Genomic DNA, 20,562 nt, shown 5'->3' with positions numbered 1-20,562 from the left:
TGCGTGGGAAATCCCTCTGTGCTCTGCTCATTTCACTGACAGGCAGCTCATGCCTCCGCATGACAAAATAGAGACAGACCCTTTGCGAAGCGTGATGGAGGAGGATGTTCTGATTGTGATCCAAAATTGTTCTCACCATAACATCATATGACTAGTTGAGCCCTCCAGATGGGGCAGGCTCTTACATCTAGCACAGAGATATGATGTATAAACATCTAGAAACCATTTTGTCGTCAGTTCAAGGCAAAACCTGCTTCCATCCTTTTTGGTTTTGCATGTGTTTAATTCCAGCCATCCAGTTCCTGCCTGGCGTTAAGCATCACCACACTCCAGTCTTCCCGGCCGAGGATCTATTTCATACCATTCAGCTGAACGACACCCGACTTAGGTGAGTAGACACCTGCAATCTCAGCCTGAGCAAGGCATTTAAATGTATTCTTGGCTGAAACTGGGCCTAAAGAGTGGGTGAAACTTGGCACTGAAGGGGCACACGAAGCAAACGCCCTGTGAAAAACATTTGAAAAGTAGGTAGGGTATAAACTTGGAGCCAATGTTTACTACATTTTTATGTGGTTATAGGGCAGCTGTCTGACCTCCTCACCTAATTTGCAAATAATCTTGTCAGGACAAATTAGTCCATGCTGAGCCTGTGCTGTTGAGACTAGATGGTTATCAGGACCCGCACTAGTGAATTTTAAGGTAGTTCTGGTTTCTCTGGGGTGTAGTGGAGTCACAGTGATAGTGACTGCAGTGCAGAGATATGCTTTTGTATTAAACAAAATATACACAAAAAAACCTCTTCTACAGAAACCTGGAATTAATGGCCTTCCTATCTGGTTTCTTTCAGGCCGTTTTTGCTACAGGAGCAAGGGTTGAAAATAAAGATTTAAGTGACGTTTGAAACTGCAGTTCTGAACGCTGTGAATTGCTTAATTCATCTTAATAGAGGTGTTTGCTCTGAACCCGAAAAGCTTTTAGTTGAGATTTAGCCTGTGGTTTGATATTACAAATTGCTTGGTGGTAACATTGGTTTTAAGACATTGTTGTCTCCTGGCCTCTTGTTCTTGCTGCTGTGCTGGCACAACTGCTCCTGTGGTTGGGAACCAGCTGGGAGGAGCCATCCAACTTGGCACACAAAAAAAAAAAGGGGAAAAAAAAAAAGAAGGTTTAGTGTGTTTGTTTGTTTGTTTGTTTAAAGCGGGAAAAGTTCCTCCGTCTGGTTCAGCGCCTGGTCACACAGAGTTTTCCTGGCACAAGGGAGGGGAAAGAGCACTTTGGCGTGGAGGGGAAATGAGCAACGGAGGGCGAAAGGTGAGCAGCAGTTACTGGTTCTGGCAATGCCATGATGTACTTTTTAATATCAGACCGTGATCTGGAACTGATCTCAACAGGCGAAAAATGCTCGAATACCTTTAAGATCGTTGGTCTTAATCTTCGCTTTTAGGTGTCTTGGCAGACACTTCCAATTTGTGTCCTTATCTCCCAGTCTCCAGCCGTCTTCAAAGGCTTTTCCAGCTTCTCGGGTTTTTCAAGTTCAAAACCCTGCAGCCCATTGGTATTGAAAATGTGTGAATGGACAAAATAATTGGAGCTGAACGACAGCGTAAGTATCAGTTGTCACTGCAAGGAATGTTTCCTTCATTTCCAAAATGAGTTCATTGAGAAAGAACCCGTTTTAATGTAAATGAAAGCAGGGTTTCCACGGTGACTTTCTCAAGTTTAGAAGATCTTGTCATTTAAATCCAGTTTGCCACGGAACATAAAGATCATTTGCTGTATACCACATCAAACCGTTTGAGTCCAGAGATACCATGAAGAATATGGTGAGGTGCCTGGAAAAACAAACAAAAAAACCCATAATAAAGAGCAAACTTTCAAGACACTAGAAAGCGGGAAATTAATCTCATTGAAACTTTGCCACCACGCTCCCAGAAATGGAGTTATCTGATAAATAAATTCCCTGCAAACACTAAAAAAACAAGCAAACCCAGAACAGTGGAATACCCAAATGATTTGGTTAGAGAAATGTTTGCTTTGTTTAATGAATTATGATGGTTTTGATGAAATTTCCATTTGCAAATCTGAGTTGTACTTGACAGGAGAAAATTTGTATCTCCGAAGCCTGTGAAACAATGTCTGTCTGCCTTCTGTCCCTCTGTCTCTCCGTCCACAGAACAAAAGTCAAAGAGTTTCCAAAAAGTGTGGGGCGTACGTGCTGAAAGCGAAACTTAACGAAGTCTCTTTGGCTAGAAAGAGCCATATATCCCAGTATTGTAGTGCACTGACACAGCTCGAAATCTCAGATGTGTCCATTGATTAACATATCTCATTAACGAAAGTGCTGGGCCCCGAAGTGTGGCGTTTGCGTTCGCCGGGAAGCTCAGGGTAGCAGCCTGTGTGACGGGGGGGAACCCCGTCCGGCTCCGGCTCCGTCCTTTCGCTGCCTTGCCCAAAAAGAAAGAGAGGGAGAGAGGAATTTCTGCTTTGATTTCTGTGCAGCGACACGCGGACAGAAGCAGCTCAAGGGAATCCTGCACAGCAGAGGTTAAAGTGACCCACATATAATTGTGTGAAAAGATGCCACTCTGCGCCTTTGTCAAAGAGGCTTCTTGTTACAACCCAAGCTATCTAGTCCCCAGCCCCTTCAGCAAAGCGCAGTTTTCTTGCATTAAATCACCACTGCCCTCTTGCCAGCTGCTTAGAGTTTGCACATTATACAGAGGAGATATATAATATATATTTATATATTTTTAAAATGTGACAGATTGTCTTGTAACATATGCAGTATTGCCTTGAAATGAACTACGTGCGTGTGATGGCCGAGCCAGCAGACCGTGTGTGTGTGTGTGTGTTGTGCGCGTGTGGTTTGTATTTTTTTTTCCTTCTGTTGGAAATCGGAGAGGCTGGGACACTTGAGCTTTTCATGTTGCTTCTCTCTGAAATATTCATGACGAGTTGACGACCTTGATTCTTTGATACCTGCCATTTATTTATGTGCCACTGACGATAACTGCTGCTAAGTACATATGTCAGTGACATGGTTGAGTGAGTTGGATGATAAGGAGAGGGAGGGCATCTGAGGGATGTGTGTGCTGGAATAAGATTACTTTATAAACTCTGAGGGCATTTTAGGAGACTGCCGTGCCGTCTTATTCACCCCACTCTCTTTTTCTGACTGTCTTTGCTTCTTCTCCAGCTTTTTCTTCCAACTTGGAAATCTGCTAGTTCGCTGCTGCTTTGCTTAAAGATGATCATTGGCTCGTTATCAAGTGAATTGCTAATGAATTAGTTGGTTACGCTTACATTTTAAAAAAAGAGATGCGAGTCTGGGGAGACCTGAGGAATTCTTCTGAAGAGAGAAACAGATCCTCATTGAAATGGACTCCAGGGAGTTGGTTAGATGATCAGGGGCATTTTGGTGCTCTGTAAAGGCAAGGAAAGATGAGGGTAGAGCAAAGGAAGATAAAAAGAAGAGTAGGTAAGCACCAGTATCACATACAACCTTGTAAATGTGAAATTTAAGCAGGCAAATCTCATTGCTTTTGAGTGATCGCATTCTTTGGAAGGATTATAACCTGCAAAGCACCAGGCATAATGTTTTGAAGGTGGGGGTGAACACGTTAACAGAAAGGGTTACAGAAGTGATGAAATAATGAAATATATGGGGAAGGAGTTCCTGAGTGAAAATTAAATCAAGTCCAACATGAACCAGTCTTCACTGCGGTCGGCATAGTGTAAAGACATATATAATTAACGAGACTTTGCTGGATCGAGGAGTAAACGTGGTTCCTTTTGACTGCGAGTTACTCCAGGGGCTTTCAGAGATATAACTCATGTCAGGACCTGGATTCATCCTACTTAGCTTAAGATATTTAGGTGAAAGATGTGATCAGGAGTCCCGTTGTCCTGGGCTGACTTACTTGCTGTAGGTGCCTATGCTTTCTGCAGTGGCGATGCTTTCTGAAGGGCAGTGCTTTCCTGACTCAGATACCCCAGGTCAAGCTGGACTTCGGGTGGGAATTGGAAAGGTCACATGGAGGCAGTCGGTCCCCTACTGTTGGATGCTGAAGAAGGGACTCTGATGAGTAGATGTATCAACAGATTTTTCCTTCACCTAAATTGAGAAGTGAGGGAAGCCAGAGCAAGGGAGACGGTAGAGCAGAACCTCTCCCACGGATTCTCTTCTCCCTGTATAGAAAATTGCAGCACTGCCTCTTTTTTGGGCTGTCATTTTTCCCTTTCAGAAGTCATGGTAAGCACACATCCGTATTGCAGAGTACATTCTCCTGAAGATAACTTTTCTTCTCTGTAAGGAAGTATGGGAAAAAGAAAGAGGACACAAGAATAGAATTAAAATTTAAAAGGTGTAAGAGGCTTCTGCATACGCTTCTTGAACCACAGCCGTTCTAGAGAGGCAGGAGATAAGGTGGCTTAGGGAATGCAGCTGAGTCCAGAGAGGCATTTATTTAAGATTGATATCGAACCTTGGAATTGTGAGTGGGAGGATTTTTTGAGGAAGGAACAGGATGTTGCCAGGAGGGAGGGAGGGAGGCTGGCTAGGATGATTTATTATACGAGGTCAGTAGCAGGAAGTCACTGGAGATATGCGATGGTCTAAAACGCAGGCCAAGGAACCCGGGTGAGGACACCGTTTTATGCTCTGAGATTCTGGCTCCTCAAAATCAGGCCAATCGAGTGACTGGGTGGTCTAATTTAGGGTCATCCTTGGTGGTCCTGCATACATGTGTTTTGGTCAGCTTCCTTGTCTGGGTGTCTGTCTCTCTGCACAATGACCCATCCGGCTCCGGGGTCTGTTATGCAGCCTTGTACCATTAAAAAAAAATTCACTGCACTTGGCAGAGAGATTTCAGGCCTTTCTTAGGGCAAGAAGTCATTTGGTGCTTACACAGATAATTGTGCACATGGGGGCTACTGAGAGCATGAAGTAGTCATATTTATCGTTAGGCTCCTCTTCCCTCGATAGGAAAATTCCCCATGACACAAGAAATGAAAAGACTGGCAAGGAAAGAGGAGTCACAGCCGGGAATGACCTTTCAGGCCATAAACAGAGTTGGAAAATTCAGCTGGATGTAAAGCTTTAACTAGTTGTCGGTCTGAAATCTGCTTGAGCAGAACTACTGCTGGCATCGTTGCTTCTTGATACTGGTGACTATAAATAAATTATTGACGGTTAGGGACGCCACCTTCTATCTGCCCTACTTCTGAGCATCATTTATGTGTATTTCGCTGTCCTCTCCTCTGACCCAGTGAAACCTGGAGTCCTCTTGTGTCAGGAGCAGTTGTCCTCCCTGAGAGACGCTGTTGTGGAGAACGGGCAGGAGGAGTGTGGGAGAAGGGATTTAGGCTCCCTGGGAAACGCAGCATGGTTGAGAAGGCAGCTGGCAAGCAGCGCTTTGGAGTGAATGGGAGGATGCCCTTTGACTTCAGCTGACCTTAAATGACTTGTCAAAGGTCACAGAGAAAAGTTGGTGCTTGGGTACAGGACTTAAGTTCCTGTCTTCTTTGTAGGGGTGAATATCTAGACAATTCTCCAACATCCCTGTTCAGCTTCCCGCTACTGCAAACCGGGCTGTGTTGTGGTTTCTCTCAGCGCGTTCAAACCCTGCTGCTGTGCTTTGCTTTCTTTCTGCAGCTATTCTGGCTGTCCCTGCTGATAATAGCTCCGATTAGATCTACACAAGGGGGTAACATCTGAGCTTTTAATGCTGTCCTTTTATCTAATGTCCTCCAGCTCGTGGTCCTGTTGTCCCTCCACAGCTTGGTATGTGGTGATGTTCGCTCTCCTGCTTACACTCAGTGAATGATTTATCATGTGTTATCAGTAGGACTCTGTACAGTGTCCAGGGACAATGTTTTCTTCCATCTGGTTCCAAGCTGGTGGAACACCCTCCCATATGGTTTTCACATGTGGTTCTCCTAGTACCTCCTTTCTATTTTTTCCCTCTGGATTCATCATTATGCAGTTTGTCTAACAAGTACACTTTGTTTCACTGTATGAATTAGTCACATGCATGAATTAAAACTTAAGCAAATGTGAATATTTCTCAAATGACAGAGGAAACCTTCATAGCTGGGTGAATCTGTCTTCTGGAAGAAATATCCAGTCCCACGACGCGCTGGAAATTAACTGCTGCAGTCGTTCACGCCACTCTTCAGTCAGATATTAGCCTGTGGCTTGTTCTGAAAGAATCTTATCTTACAATGTGGGGAGAAGTCTTTTAGTCGTGGTCCGTATTATGAAGGTGCCGGTTGCAGCTACGGGTTCATGATGTGGGCAGGACAGAGACCACGAAAACATCTTTTTATGTAAATCGCTTAAGACAGAGACAGTGATTCACAGTGACTTGATACTGAGCACTCCAAGAGACAAACAGCTTCGTCTCACCAATCTTACGAGTGATTCAACCTGAAAAAAGGGCTCCTCTGTCAGAATCACTTGCTGCTGGAGTTGCTGGTCTTTGCAGATAACTTTTCTCTGTGGTCTTTGTTGATTTTATGTTGTTAGACCTGGTAACACACTTTTATCTTATCTGGCCTTTTCTCTTCTTTGCTCTCCATGTTGTTTGCTATTCCAGAATAAATACGCAGACCGCCTGCCCCTGCGGGCCAGTGCACTGTGTTCCTCCCCCAAGAGCATGCAAATATTTGCACCGCAGCAGCCTCTGAGCCCTGAGACGTGAGCAGTGACACGAGGAGGTGCAGCAGAGGGCAGGGGTGGAAGGCCGCAGGGTGTGAAACTCGCACACGGCAGCTAGTGGAGTTGGCTTGGAGCGTCGGACAAGCAATTACCTTGTCTTCAGAGCAACAGGGAAAAGGGGACCAGAGTTTGGGGGGGGTGTACGTTTAAATGTGCTCGCCCGTGTGAGTTTGGGGTGAGGTCTGTATGTGGGTCACTGATGGACTTCAGCCAGCAAATGTGTGTGTGTCACGGGTTCTCAGAGACAGTAACAGGGGTAGTACTCCAAGCTAAGTGACATTTTTTGGCTTTATCCATCTTACTTCCAGGCTCCTGCGTTTCAAAATAGCACATATATCATGTGTGTGCACTTTTGTGTTTCTGTGTGTTTGTAGTGTGTGTGGGCATGCTGGTGTGCAGGCATGCCTGTACTGTCTGTGTGAATCATAGAATCGTCTAGGTTGGAAGGGACCTTTAAGATCATCGAGTCCAACCATCAACCTAATAATGACAAACCCACCACTAACCCATGTACCCCAGCACCACGTCTACCTGGCTTTTAAATACCTCCAGGGATGGTGATTCCAGCACTTCCCTGGGCAGCCTGTTCCAATGCTTGATAACCCTTTTGATAAAGAGATTTTTCCTACTATCCATCCTAAACCTCCCCTGGGGCAACTTGAGGCCATTTCCTCTTGTCCTATCACTTGTTGCTTGGGAGGAGAGACCACCCTTCAACTCTCTACACCCTCCTTTCAGGTAGTTGTGTTGGTGAGGTTAGACACTTTGTCTTAAGTTTTCTGCCCTTGCAGATGCACCTTGTATCTGTTGAGGATTCAGACCTTATCCCTTCACAGAAAGGGTGATGGAGCCAGAAAAATACCCAAGATGGGTAGTGTCTTTAGGCCTTTCTATCCTATTTAGTTTATCCTTGGAAAGGAGGCGGCTTTCCTCAGTTTTGCAAGAGGACGCTCTTCATTTGAATCCTTTTGCCCCGCTGCCTGTGGTGTGCTCATGTGTTTTGGAAGTTCATCTTCAGAAAATCCTGCATCTGAAGTGACTGGCATCTTAAGAGTTTCTTCTTATTGCAGAGTTATGTGGAATATCGTTCCTACTTTATGCCCCATTCATAAGCAGAGGATCTTAAGTAGCTTGCGGTGATGGTGCCTGTCCAAAGAGAATAAGCCGTTGCTAGAGCTATTGCAGCCATCACACCATGGAGCATGTTAAGCAGTAATTTTGTAAACTGTTGAGGCCAATGTAAGCCAGTATTCTCACCAGAAGAAGATCACTCTTCCTCCTCTCTTTAGCTGCTGCTTTTCCATGCTTTCTCCTCCCTTGGTAGCACAGAGGTTCTTACAGCTCCATGGTGAAGTCCCCAAACATCTCGGAAAGGAATTATGGTTGGTTTTACCTTAGATTTGTCCCCTAATTCACTTCATTGTGGAGAGCACGTTTGTGCAACTGTGGCGTTCATTTGTGGTGGTGTCACTCTTCACGGGAGGGGATACGCAGGAGGAGAAGCAGGAGGGTAGGTAGAGGGTAGGTCTCAACTAGTAGAGTTGAGACATGTGCGATTTCGCCCTTTAAGGGCTCCTCCCCACTGTCTCCCTTGTGGACTCCTGGCATGTCCTCCCATCTCTCTCACCTCACTTAGCTTCTTTGATTTGGAGCCGCCTCTGGGTTGGCCGAGAGGGTTTCTTTTTGTTGGTTTTGGGGGTTTTGTTGTTTGCTCACTGTTGCCTTTTCCCAGTTTGAAGTTTGCCGCCTTCTGGCCTCGGGGCCAGTGACCCTTCTGCGCGCCGTCGGGCCGCGCAGTGGACACTGTGTTATCATCAGGGAGGCTGTTTCATTTCCATCTGGGGCTTTTGGTCTGGATTGGATCCATCATGCCGGCAGGTCTGATTGATGGCCTTATTGACAATCAGGTTGACCCTTGTTCGGCAGGCTGACATGCTCCGTATTTCACGGGCCGGCATTTGATGCGTATCAAAGAGGTGGTCAGGTCATCAGAACAGCCAATTAAAACGATAAAGAGGGAGGAGTGGGAGATGAGGTTTTAACTCTTTCCAGCCCATCATAAACATCTTTATGAAGCAGAGGTATTTTTTTCTGCCAAAACAAGGGCTGGGAGGGAGGTGAAAACGAAGATCCACCTCTGTAACATTTATCTGTGGGAACTCTTTAAAAATTGAGTAAGCAGAGATCAAGAAACAATTAACTGTCTATGTAGTTGTCAGTTATTTAGAATCTGAAATGAGACTGGATCAATTGCCTTCCTTTCCATTTTTTTTTTTTTTTATGAACGGCGTATTATAAAGGAGACCGTGAAATTCAGCATAGGTTAATGGATATATAACACCATGTCTCAAACATTGCTTGGAAGGCAAGGATTTTGTATCATTGTTGTTGTTACCTGAAAAGGAGAAAGGCACTCCCACTACTGTTGCTGGTAGCTGACAGCTGGCAGAAGGCAACAAATTTAGGAGTTGTTTAGCATCAGCTTCTGAATAATGGTAATCAGAAGAACGTGCTCACATGAGGAACCTAATGAGGGAGAAGTGCTAGAGCCAGGAATTAAGAGTACCAGTGGGATCGTGGGTAATACAAGGTCTATCGTGTGTCAATGGCTGATGTTCATATCAGTGCGGGGTCAGTCATGGTTGTTTCAATGTTAATTTGAGGGCTGTGTTTTAAGGTAATGCAGCCTTTCCTAAGATGCTAGCAAAAATGCACTAGATCCCAGACTATTTTGCTGATGAGCTTGAATCCACACTTGGGCTGAAGTTTCCCAGTATCAGTTTTAATGGAAATGCTAATAAAATAAAGCTTGGATAAGGATTAAGTGTAGAAACATTACTTTTTGAACAGTTCACCAGATCCAGACTCAATTCCTGTTTCTGGCACAGAATTTCAGGGTGGCTTTGTCTCTGCCATGCTTCAGTTTCCAGCCTATAAAAGGGGGAACAGCTACCTTGTTTTCCAGAGACCGTTAAAATCTATGAAACACGATAATGCTAAGAAGTATCTTGGTGTCTGAATAAAGGAAAACCAAAAAAAAAACCCCTGCCAAAGATACCACACTACCCTTGCAGTGCAGCACACGCTCCACTTCACCTGCTTGTACTTGTTCAGTTTTTGCTTTAATATCGTAATCTAACTAATGCAAAGGCATTGAATCCATTTTCTGACTGTTGGGTAAATGATGGTTAAGTGTCAGGAGATTTATTTAATTGTCTAGCTATTAAAAAAAAAAAAAGGTACGTCTGCTGAGCGAAAGCTTTTATGCTTTTAAATGAGGTATTGTTGTGATTAGAGTTTAAACAGCAATGATTTCCTCAAAAATGCATTGGCAATAATCACTGGCTTGTTTGATCATCCACATAACTGTACCACCCTCACTGCCAAGAAACTCATCTGAACCACCAATGATAATAATAGCTATTTTTTTCCATTAAGCGTGCAGCAGATACAGTATTCAGGGACAGGAACATCTTCATTAGGCAGTACAGAAAGTGAACACATTGTTCACAAATCAGCCTCAAGAATAATGGACTAGAGAGACTTCAGAGGTGAGGGATGGAGGTTGTGGGGGTGGGAAAGGGGCTTAAAGCTTCATGAACCACATACAGAGATTTTAGTGGGATATGGGCAATTGATTCCCTTAAGTGTCTTCGAAGAGGCCGGTCTAGAGGTCGACAAACTCCAGATGAGTCATTATAATACTGCTCAGTCCCGTCACAGTGTCTTAATGATCATTTTACTCTTTTCTATTTCTTTAATTAAAAAAGCCAAGAATACAAAGCTAATTCATCTGGCATAATCAGAAACAGCAGCGCAATGACAGCATGTTTCTGAGGCGAGCTGATGACCTGCAGGTGAGAAAACGGCTGCCCTTCAGGTTACCTGGATGTCTCGGAGAGTGCTGAAAATCCTAGACATTTGCGAAATGCAAACAAGCCAAACTCTTTCTGTATGAAGTTTTCCATGGGAAATCTGTTACCCCAGTGAATGCCACTTCCCTGCTTGCTCTTGTCCCCAGAAATCCGTCCTGTGCCGGGAGTGCAGCTCAGGGCGAGTCTTTGCCAGAGCATTTACCATGGCGGGGTGTAAAGGGCCTGGCCTCTAGAAAAACGCCCGTACCCGGGGGCAACGAGAAATATTATTCTCTGTCCCTCTTTGTGTCTTTCCTTTCTTAATTTCGCATTCAGTAACACGTGTAGGCACCAAGAGCCGCTGGTTCCAGGTGTCCTGCTTGTGTGGGATTAAGGCTGACACTTGCCCCGAGACTCGCGCAGGAATATTAGTTTCCCATTTCTCATTGCCACCCCCCCTGCCTGGGAAATCACAGGCAGGGCCGGCAAGGAGACCCAGTTTGTCTCCCTGTCAGCACACCACGCTGGCAAGAGAAGGGCTGTGTGCGAGCAGGGCTAAGCTCCTTTTTCCTCCTCTTTGCCCTCGTCAGCCCTGAGTGCCATTTAGCAGCGTTGGCTGCCTGCTCCTCGCGGTTGGACACTGATTACTCCCTGTTGGAGAGCTGTCAGTAAGGGAAAGCCGTACATCGCGGTGGGAAGTAATCTCACCCGGCAGGGGGGCACCTCTTTCCAGCCAAAACAATGCGACTTTGACAGGCCTGATGTATTTATTATCTTCTTGGTGCAGAAAAGCTGCCACAGCAGGCAGCGGGGCTTGGGGCGGGGGGGTGGGGGGGATGCTACTGGTGACTTGGAAGAGAAAGCGAGGAGAAGTGGAAAGTGCCAAGGAGTTGTCTGCAGACAGCTGATGGCAGGGACAGATGAGGGCAAAGGAGGGTAGGAAGGAAAGGAAAAGACTGTTGTAAAATGGCAATTCCTTTTACTCGTGTGCTTGACTCATCTCCTGAGCTCGAGATGCTCAAGAGAAAACGCAAACAGCAAGTGAAAAACCAGAGAGGTTGCAGCCCAGATGGAGCACGGTGTCCCGGCCAGGCTGAGCCATTTCAGGGTGGTTTTGGAGAGCTGTCACCTTGGTGAGGAACGTGGATCACTGGCTCTTGTGCTCCTTGTCCTTCTGGGCTTGGCTCCCCTTTGGTTTTATGCTGGGATCTGGGAGGGTTTCACACAAGTGCCGTCTGTCGGGTGGTTTTGCCAGCCCCGGTTTGGGTCCGTTTTGCCTCTGCAAAGCGTCAAAGGACATTTTGACTATAAGGAAAAGCAGTTAGGATTTTTCAGGGGCAGAATTATGTTACATCCTCAGCAGCTGTGCCAGTTCAGAGGCTTGATCAAATTTAAACTCGGCATAGTTACCTGGTTTGAACTCCTGGGTAGCACTGAGGGCTGATCAGGAGCCTGGGCTTTTGAAAGGCAGCCAGCTGCTCTGGCTTTTGAGGGACAGGAATCCATTTACTCGCACTCTGCTGTTCCAAGAGGGGAATCCCCTTACAGAAAACTAGAAATTTCTCTAGATAGAAGTTCCCTGGGTGTGTCCAGGTGTCTTCTTTTGGCAGCAATTAGGTAAAAAATTGCCAGGGCCTGGGTGCACCAATAGGGCCTTAATGCCCCGATGAGCCTCACCTGGGCCCACCACGGCTGCTCCTTGGTCCGGGAGCTGCATTTAAGCTCAGTCCCTCACCCCAGCTCTCTTTTATCAGCCCCGGGCTACCTTTGGATTGTCTCTTTGCGGCTTGCGTGGAGGATTCAAGTTCAGTCGTTGTACGCTGGGACTCCAATCCCATCATTCTGCAGCCGGGGTGGGTTAGCTGGTGGCCTGTGCTGTTTGGAGAAGAGGAGAAGCCAACCCATGCTGATAAGTGAAAACTAAACTCTTTATTGTTCTCAGTCTATATGTAACACCACCAGTGGGAAGCATGCAAGTGACTGCAGAGTCTCCTTAAAGGATGAGAAAAGTGCTCCCTGTGTTGTGAGGAAAACTCACTGGGGGGTGAGGTTGCTTTTACTGAAGTCTGCTCATTGACTGGCTGAAATAAACTGCCTGCTTCAAAGCCACCTCTGCTGCAAAGGACCTGGGGAAATGGGAGCCACCAGAAGAGATGGAAGGAAAAGCACCGGCTGCTCCTGACTGTAAGTGAACTTTACGTGCGGTTGGGAATACGGCTTGTAGAGACTGATGTAAGAAGAAATGCGTGTAGTGAGTAGCAGGGTTGTGGAATGGTGCCTCATCAGAGAGGTGCTACAGTTTCCCAGGTGGACTGGGCAGTGGAAGTGTTAGGAGCCAGCTGGCTCTTTGGAGAAGCTGTTCTTTGGAAAAATGTTGAAGCTTGGTAGCTTGAAAGTATTGAAAGATGCACACCTGATTCTGGTTGGAGCATGGCCGAAGAGAAAGTACAAGAGGAGCTCTTTTGTCTCTGTTGAGCTCTTACTTTTGTTGTTTTGAAGTTGGCTGTTTCCTTAGTTTTCTGGACAAATGTGGAGTGTGGGTCAAGTGTTTTCTTGCTGCTTCTGGCTCAAGAGGCCGGATATGCTAAAACCTGTATGTTAGACTTGAATGCTCACAGACTACTTTAAAGTGATGAGGTTCTTTTGCTAGCGCACCAGATCACGTGCAGGTGGAGAGCTGGTCACGTTCTTGCCCAGGCTGACTGAACAGCAATAATTGGAGTAAAGGATGTGGTACAGTGAACAGCCAGTCTATCTCTTCCTTTTTTTTCTAGTTCTTTCACCTTAACTAAGCAAGCATATCGGTTTTAGTGCCAGGATCTTTACGACAATAAAAATATTACTGTTATTGTTGCAGCCAAAAGCTTTTGATAAGGGTTGTTTACCGAATGTTATCCATGTCGTGTGGCATGGACATGTGGATTGCTATAGTGCTTCTGAGCATCCTTTGTGCAGGTGAACCTTGATTTGGAAGAGAAGGCTGTGTCTGTGTTACTAAGGGCTTTCTAGATGCTTTGCAGCAGTTGATTTGCAGTTTCTCATGAACATCGCCCATATGTGTTGTGGAAGACCTCACGTAGTTGTTCCTTAACGCCTTCTTCCTGCATACCCTTGAATGTGTGCTTGCCCTCTTACTAACGCACTCCGTGTGGCAGAAGACCTTGTGCTGGTTTCTCCCTTCTGCGTGACCCAGGTTTGTACACAGGCACTCAGGGCCTTCCCCGGTTGTTGATTATTCCAGCTGTGGTGGCCTGCCTTGGATAGCTAAAGTCTAGCAGGCCACAGCAGTTGGATGCATTTGTGGTATAAACTGCAACCCCCTGCGGAGTATCTCCTCTGCTTCTCAGTTTCCAACAACACAGGGGAAAAACTATGCTGTACTGTCCCTCTTAGGGCTTTGTATCATCTGCAGAAGCGTACTGTCTGACAGCAGTATTGAGTTCCTTTGGGGATTTCTTTAACTATTCAACTCTCTTATTTTTGGGGGGTAAAAACTCTGGTAAGGGTAAAGTATGATATTGGTTTAGGTTAAAAATGCTTGGGTTTTTATTTTAATTTCTGTTGAATATACTGAAAGGAGGGCCTAAATGCAGCCCTTCGGGGTCGAAGGGGGTATCTGTATAAACTTCTTGCTGATAATAAAATAGTCTTTAGGAGGAGGAAAGCTTTGCAGTGTGCCCTCAGGGTGGTGAGGTGCTGGATTGCTGTGCTGGTCTCCTCTGGAAGGGTGTTCTGCAGCTGGATTGCTTTCACTGGGAACACTTCGTCGCTGTTGCGATCCACGCGGGGCTTTGTGACCTCTGAGCTTCTGGAAAAACATCTGCGTTGGCAGAGCTCTTGGTGAGGGAGACAAGACTTCTTGGGCCTGACTCCTGTTCCTTCACCGGTTCATATCACTTTGGTTATAGCAGAGGCACAAGTTCAAGTAGGAAATAAGCAGTGCTGTACTCCTGTAGCTGTTACATGCATAAATTTTTGGGTTTTTTTCCCCTCCTGCAGCCCTTCTAAGCTGTCAGCCCAGTACCTTCATAACCCCTGAAGTCAGACAAATGTAAGGAGTAACTCCTTGCTGAGCCCGGGTTTTCCTGTGCATTGGCTCTGTCCTGCTCCGATTTGGTCCTTCTCTGATGTGATCAAGTGCAATCGTGCCTTTCCTTACGCACCCCCGTGGCCCTCTGTGTCCCCGGCAGCTGCTCCGTGTGCTGGTGCTAATGGCTTGTCCGGTCCTGCGGCTGTGCGTGGAGCACTCGCAAGTCCATGCTGTTGGTTTCCTGTCGTATTTCATGGCTCTTGTTATGAAATTCATATCCTCTCTGCCTCGGAGAAAATGGCAAGTGGAAGATTTAATATCCCAGAGGGTTAGTGTAGGAAGTTGTACCAGAGGGAAGAAGGTTAAAGCTTCAGGCCTTTCACAAATCTATGCAAGTCAAGGTTTCCAAAGGTTGGAAAGCTGTGAATTAAACCAGCTGAATTACGTGCATGGCACAGTGTTGTAGCACTTCTGCTGAATTCCCTTCCCCACCAGTAATTCTAGGATTTACGTTCGGAGGAAATGGCCTTGTTTCAGTTGGTGATGGATTTCACTTAACAACACAGAACGCTTGGTGATCAGGAACGGCAATCCCATGCTAAAATCTGTCATCTATTCCTCTGTATTGCTCCGGGGTCACGTGTTAGGATCAGGTCTTGGTATCAACAGCAAACATCGCATATCGGGATGTCCAGGGGCAGCTGGATTTAACCCTTCCATACAGCGCATCGGGTGAAAGCCTGTTCTGTGTGTTGGGCTGACAACATACGGACATCTCCAGGTCATTCAAAGATGAATGCAGTGTTCAAGCGGCTCCTTCCAGTGGAAGGGGAGAAGGGCACAGATGAAGATTTTATGTGGTTTTCCAGCTAGCCTGTGCTCAAAAGGCAACAAATGCCGCGCGTACGGTGTTGTGTCAGTAGCATGGTACAGTCTCTGCACAGGCAGCCCAGCACGGCTTGCATCCCGACACAAATCACTATTCTGTGCTTAAGGAAAACAGCTGGTTGTAGTTGTTTTGGTTTATTTTCCTTTCAATTGTATTGTCCCTCCAAAAATAAAACTTTACCATTTTTGTGGCCGAACTCGCAGAGCTGCAGCCTGGCTTTTGTGTGGCAGCAGCTGTGGTGAAGCCAAATGTCAAGGATCAGCAAAGAGGAGCTTCCATTTAGTCGCATTTTACTGATGGTCTTCCTTTCAAAAATAAAAAATAACAATTTTGTTCATTTTTCTAATGAGCAGTAATGAAACAGGAGCTTAAAAAAAGATTTCTTTTTCTTCCTCAAAAAATGAAAAGCTTTGTCTCCGTTCCAAACTCACCCAAAATATTTCAGCACCAAATTACTTTGAAATCCACAAAAATGGAAAAAGAATTTAGAATAGATGGGGGAAAAAAAAAAAAAAGACTGAAACACCGCATAGATGGAAGATTTCATGCAATGAATGAAAACAATTTAGTGAAAGTCAACAAAAACTGAAAAACCAAAATAAAAAAATATGCTGATGTTCCAATGGCAAATTTTTTTTGGACAAACAAATAAATTTCAGTCCTAAAAGAATAACAATTGCCGTCTGGCTCTTGGGGAAACTTTTTTTTTTTTTGTCCTCCTGGATGTGGCTGATACGGAGCTGTCTGGTTGCTAGTTACCAGACTTTTTTTTTTGTGAAGCTGTTTGTTTCTGCCACGTGGGCCTTTCTCATCTGCCCCTTCCGACACGAGACATCAGAAGCAGGAGCAGAAGCTATTCAATCATAGTGACAGAACCCCTTTTTTTGGATGGTAAAATGTTCTGTTGGCTTTGTATATATATAATCTCGTGTTTGTCTCTTACGCCTGCATCCAGCGCATTTGATGAGATAGAGCACGAAGGGTTGTTCTGTGAGATTCCTGCCCCGTTCTGCAGGGCTTAAAAGAAAGGATCCAAATTCCCGAGGGCTTATTCTGGCTGGTGAGCAAACAAGGAGTAAGTAGCTTGTTGGGAGACACTTGGGTTTGTCCTAAATTTTGGACTGTGGGGATGCCACTTGCAATTCCATGGTAAACTCATCAGGTAGATGGTTGAGAGAATGCAACTGGGGATATCTACAGATTTTGCCAACCCTCCACCAAGTATATCTTCCCAAAAGCATTTTGAAGTAGTCTTATGAACATGGTGTTGCCCTGGTTGGTGATGTGGAGGACCTGGAGCTTGCTTACGTGGACTTGGTTCCCAAATCAAGCACTGGCCGGCAAAGTGGCCTCAGCCACGTCACTTCACTGCTTTGTGCTTCTTTCCCCCGACTGCAAAATGGGGATGATGACCAGCTCGGCTGATGACAAGTGTAAAAGAGGAAATAAGCATTCTCATTTGACGTTTGTCAGGATGCAGGACGCTGACCTAGATCTGCACAATCAAACTGCATATAAGCTACGCAGTGTAGTTTCATAGGACAGCATCTATGCAGATTTAGACTGGCTGGCAACTCACTGCCATCTGTGAAGGTTACAGGCATCAATATGTAAGGCACACAGGCCGTCTGATACTCCCGGTTTAAAAGGGAAGAAGACGTATGACTTCTCGGGCAGAAAATTCCCTGGAAGAATAAAAGGAAACTTGTAAGATCCAGATCTGTTGGTGGCGGTATGTGGCTTCTTTTACATTCATCACAGGGTTGTAAACGGGTGGTTTTCCCCCTTTGCTACCATTTAAATGTCTTGCACTATGTTGGCTAAGGGACATTGCAGTAGATGCTTGAAATACTGATACACATGTAAAGTCCAATACGCTTTTTAAGTCCTGTGGCGTTAAAATCCTGTAAGAGTCCTGTGTTCCTGTGGAACAGCTTGATTCCTGCCCTGGCTCAGCTCAGAGCAAGTTGTTTGTGTCTGGTTTGGGCTGTTAAAGAATTTTTACTCCTTTGACTTCATCTCTGCGCTTTTCCCCTTCTTCCTTCTCCGTCCCAGGCTAAGAGGACTCCTCCCAGTGCCCTGCACAGGGACGAGGGATCTTACAAGGGTCTTTCATAAGGACCCCCTCCCTCCGAGGGCACTGGCAGTAAGCGCTGCTGCTGCTGGGTCTGCCTTGTGCAGGCCAGTCCTCTGATTGCTGACATCTAACTTCTCCAGGAGGGGGATGAAATCCAAGTGGCAGGGCAGGCACCTCTGAGGAGATAGCTCCTAACTGTTCCCACAGAGCTTGAAGAAAAAGATTTGACGGATTTACAGAGGAAAATGGCTGAGAAGGGATTGATAAACACACAGAGAGATCTAACTAGTGTGTCCCATCACTCTGAATAGCTGATCATAGCGAAAGTGCTTCAGGGCAGTGTCGGGAAGAATTTGTTGATGTGAACTCGTGTCTCCCTGAGAGAATCATGCTGTTTCGGGGAGGGGACCATCCAGAGAAGGTTGTCGTGAAGAAGAATGCAACAACAGTGGGGCGGGCATCTGCGTCAGGAGGAGTTGGTGAGATGATCACCAGTGCTTTCTGAAGGCAGAGCTGTGAGGATGCCAGCTAGGACTTGATAGCTGAGCTTCCTCGCAGCAGCAGCGTCAATGCAAGCTTCGTTCCCGTCGGTGCAGGCATTTGCCAACGATAAGCTCTCAGCGCCAGCTGGGATCCCAGGCATAAGAAATTCCATGCTGCAGTTGGGAATCTCCTATAGCTCCCATGCGCAGGGCCACCCTAAGGGTTACCGTTTTGCGCAACAGTCAGCAGCGTGAACGGGCTTGACTGATCATGTCTGAACTGTTGTAAACTACTTCATATAGTCCCTTCAGTGCTGGTGATAGCTCAGGAAAGGAGAGCAAACATCCTTTTTTCAGTAACCTCTTCAAAGGTCAATAAGCAGTCAGAAAGGCTTGGGCAGCTCTCGCATGAAGGTCTCAGGGTAACGTCCATTGCTATGTATTAATAGTTTAAGGACCATGTATCGCAAACACCTCGTGTTTGAAAACGTGATGGGATGAAGTGGGGAGTCAGTCCGACGCCAGAGTGTGGGCATGCGAACGGGAGGTGTATTGCGTATGCCCCGCCTAAGCGCACAAACGCGCGGAACAACAGTAAGTGTTCCCTAAAAATGCTGCTTTGGCTTGTTACAGTTCACATAAACCATGAGATGCATCACTGGGGAAGATTTTTTTCTTTTTGTTAGAATTGATCCAGAAGGAGAACTTCAACCAAAAAGACAGTGTGTAAAGTTCTGAAGTCTTCCCTCACATGGAGAACACCGCTGTCAAGGGAGTTGTATCATTTTTTCAATGTTTCACCTTGATTGAGTTGTTTGCTTGGGCGTGTAATGGGTTGAAAATGTGTGTGTTGGTGTTCTGTGGTTATGAAGTTGTGTTTCCCTGCATAGCACAGTCTTTGGAGGGATGTTTCAAAGATTTTATTAGTAGCTATTGTATGCCTACTGGTTTTTTTTTTTCTGATATTTAAGCTTTGCATTCAACTGTTTTGCATGAGAGTAATTATCAGAGTTAGTATTTTCCGGTTGTCGGTAAGGGAAAAGATCCGAAGCTGCCATGCTAGTGGAAACATCCAGACAAATATTTGTACTTTGCTTTGAAGCTCAAAACCAGAACGTTAGATCTAAGTGCAAGAGAAAATAAGAGATAGTAAGACTCTGAAACTTTCAGAAGTACGAATACTGTACGCTTGCTTTAGTTAGGAGGGAGGTGTCTAGCTCTTCGAAAGCTTTCCCCTGAAACACAGCTGAATTGAGCAGCACACAGGATTGCCTGTGATACTTGTGTGCATCAAAGAAATGCTGTTATTTTCTAACAGTTTCCACAAGCAGGGTGGCAGGTAGCTTGGTCACTGCTTCCCTTAGCTTTGGAAGGGTGAAGTGAGTCCGTCCCTTGTAACGATGTTTTCAAAAGCTTTTGTAGGCACGATGTGTGCATGTGTGTCTCTTACACTTTAAGTAAGGCTAACAGATTGAGATGAGCCGCAGCAGCTCTGTGAAGGCTGGGTACGCATACACAAGGGCCTGAGTTGATTTATCTTGATGTTTGGTTGAATTCTTTGCATTTTGGGTCCCTTCTGTAACCTTTTCACCTCGTTCTTTTTTAAGGTGGCTGCCTGGCTGTTACAATTTATCATGAACGCATCTCACTTCACTTTTGGCTCCTCTGACGGAAGGAACAGCCGGTCTCCGGGAGGTCAAAGACATTATTTTCCCCTCGTCTTTCTCAGTTTCCAGCACATATTTGTCACTTTGAAAAAGCATGAATTCTGGATTTGATGCACTTTAATTGATTTCACCCTCAACAAGTCCAACTGTCCATCAACCTTTCCTTTTTCTTTCCTCTCCCTTTTCCCCTTCTTTATTTCTTTCCTCTGTCCCTTTACTTTGAGAGTGATGTTTTCACCCGCCTGCATGTTGAAGCTGTTGCAAAGCCTATGACCCTATCAAGACTCACTGTCACTAGCCATTTCTCTCAATTTCTATGTCCTCCAAGTTGAACTTTGGATGCTGAATGAGAATGAAGCCACCTTATAGGAATACTGGTCTGGTAGTATCTTAGCGATGTGCTCCTTGTCAGCGTGGCTGCTGATAACTAGCTAAACCTGATTGTCTGCTTGTTTTGAAGCAACTGTGTATAATTGGAAATGTGAGGTAATTAATAATTAGTTCTTGATGTACCGGCATTGGTATTTAAAATCACTTGCAGCAGAGGTGAATGTGCTCGCTCTTCTTTCATCCTCGAAGGCTGTATCTACCCAGTTCTGTATATACACCCAGTGTTGCGTGGTAAGAAATTCAGTTGTGCAAAATGACATTGGCACCTTATAAAATGAGATGCCATCGTGCCGTCTCTTGCTTGTTTAGTGAATTCATACGGCATAAGTGGAGATACGGAGTAAATAGAATACATGTGTGTGTAACAACTTGGCCTTTGCAGAAAAGTCCTTTAAGTGTGTCATGGAAGCCAGGGGGCACTTAACAGTGGAAGCTGAAGGAGAGGTTCATAGGTG

At 45.6% G+C, this 20,562-nt stretch overlaps 1 long non-coding RNA gene across 1 annotated transcript; it reads left to right on the top strand.

The window, feature by feature from the left end:
• The first annotated feature begins 289 nt into the window (after positions 1-289).
• Positions 290-19,942, top strand: LOC134523111 (uncharacterized). Its single transcript, XR_010073222.1, has 3 exons — positions 290-388; positions 1,199-1,311; positions 19,658-19,942. It is a non-coding gene; the product is annotated as an uncharacterized LOC134523111 (long non-coding RNA).
• The last annotated feature ends 620 nt before the right edge of the window (positions 19,943-20,562 follow it).

The sequence above is a fragment of the Chroicocephalus ridibundus genome, chromosome 13 (genome assembly GCF_963924245.1).
Source record: "Chroicocephalus ridibundus chromosome 13, bChrRid1.1, whole genome shotgun sequence".
Lineage (NCBI taxonomy): Eukaryota > Metazoa > Chordata > Aves > Charadriiformes > Laridae > Chroicocephalus > Chroicocephalus ridibundus.
Note: the sequence above shows the minus strand (reverse complement) of the source record. Positions and strands in the feature narration are given on the sequence as shown.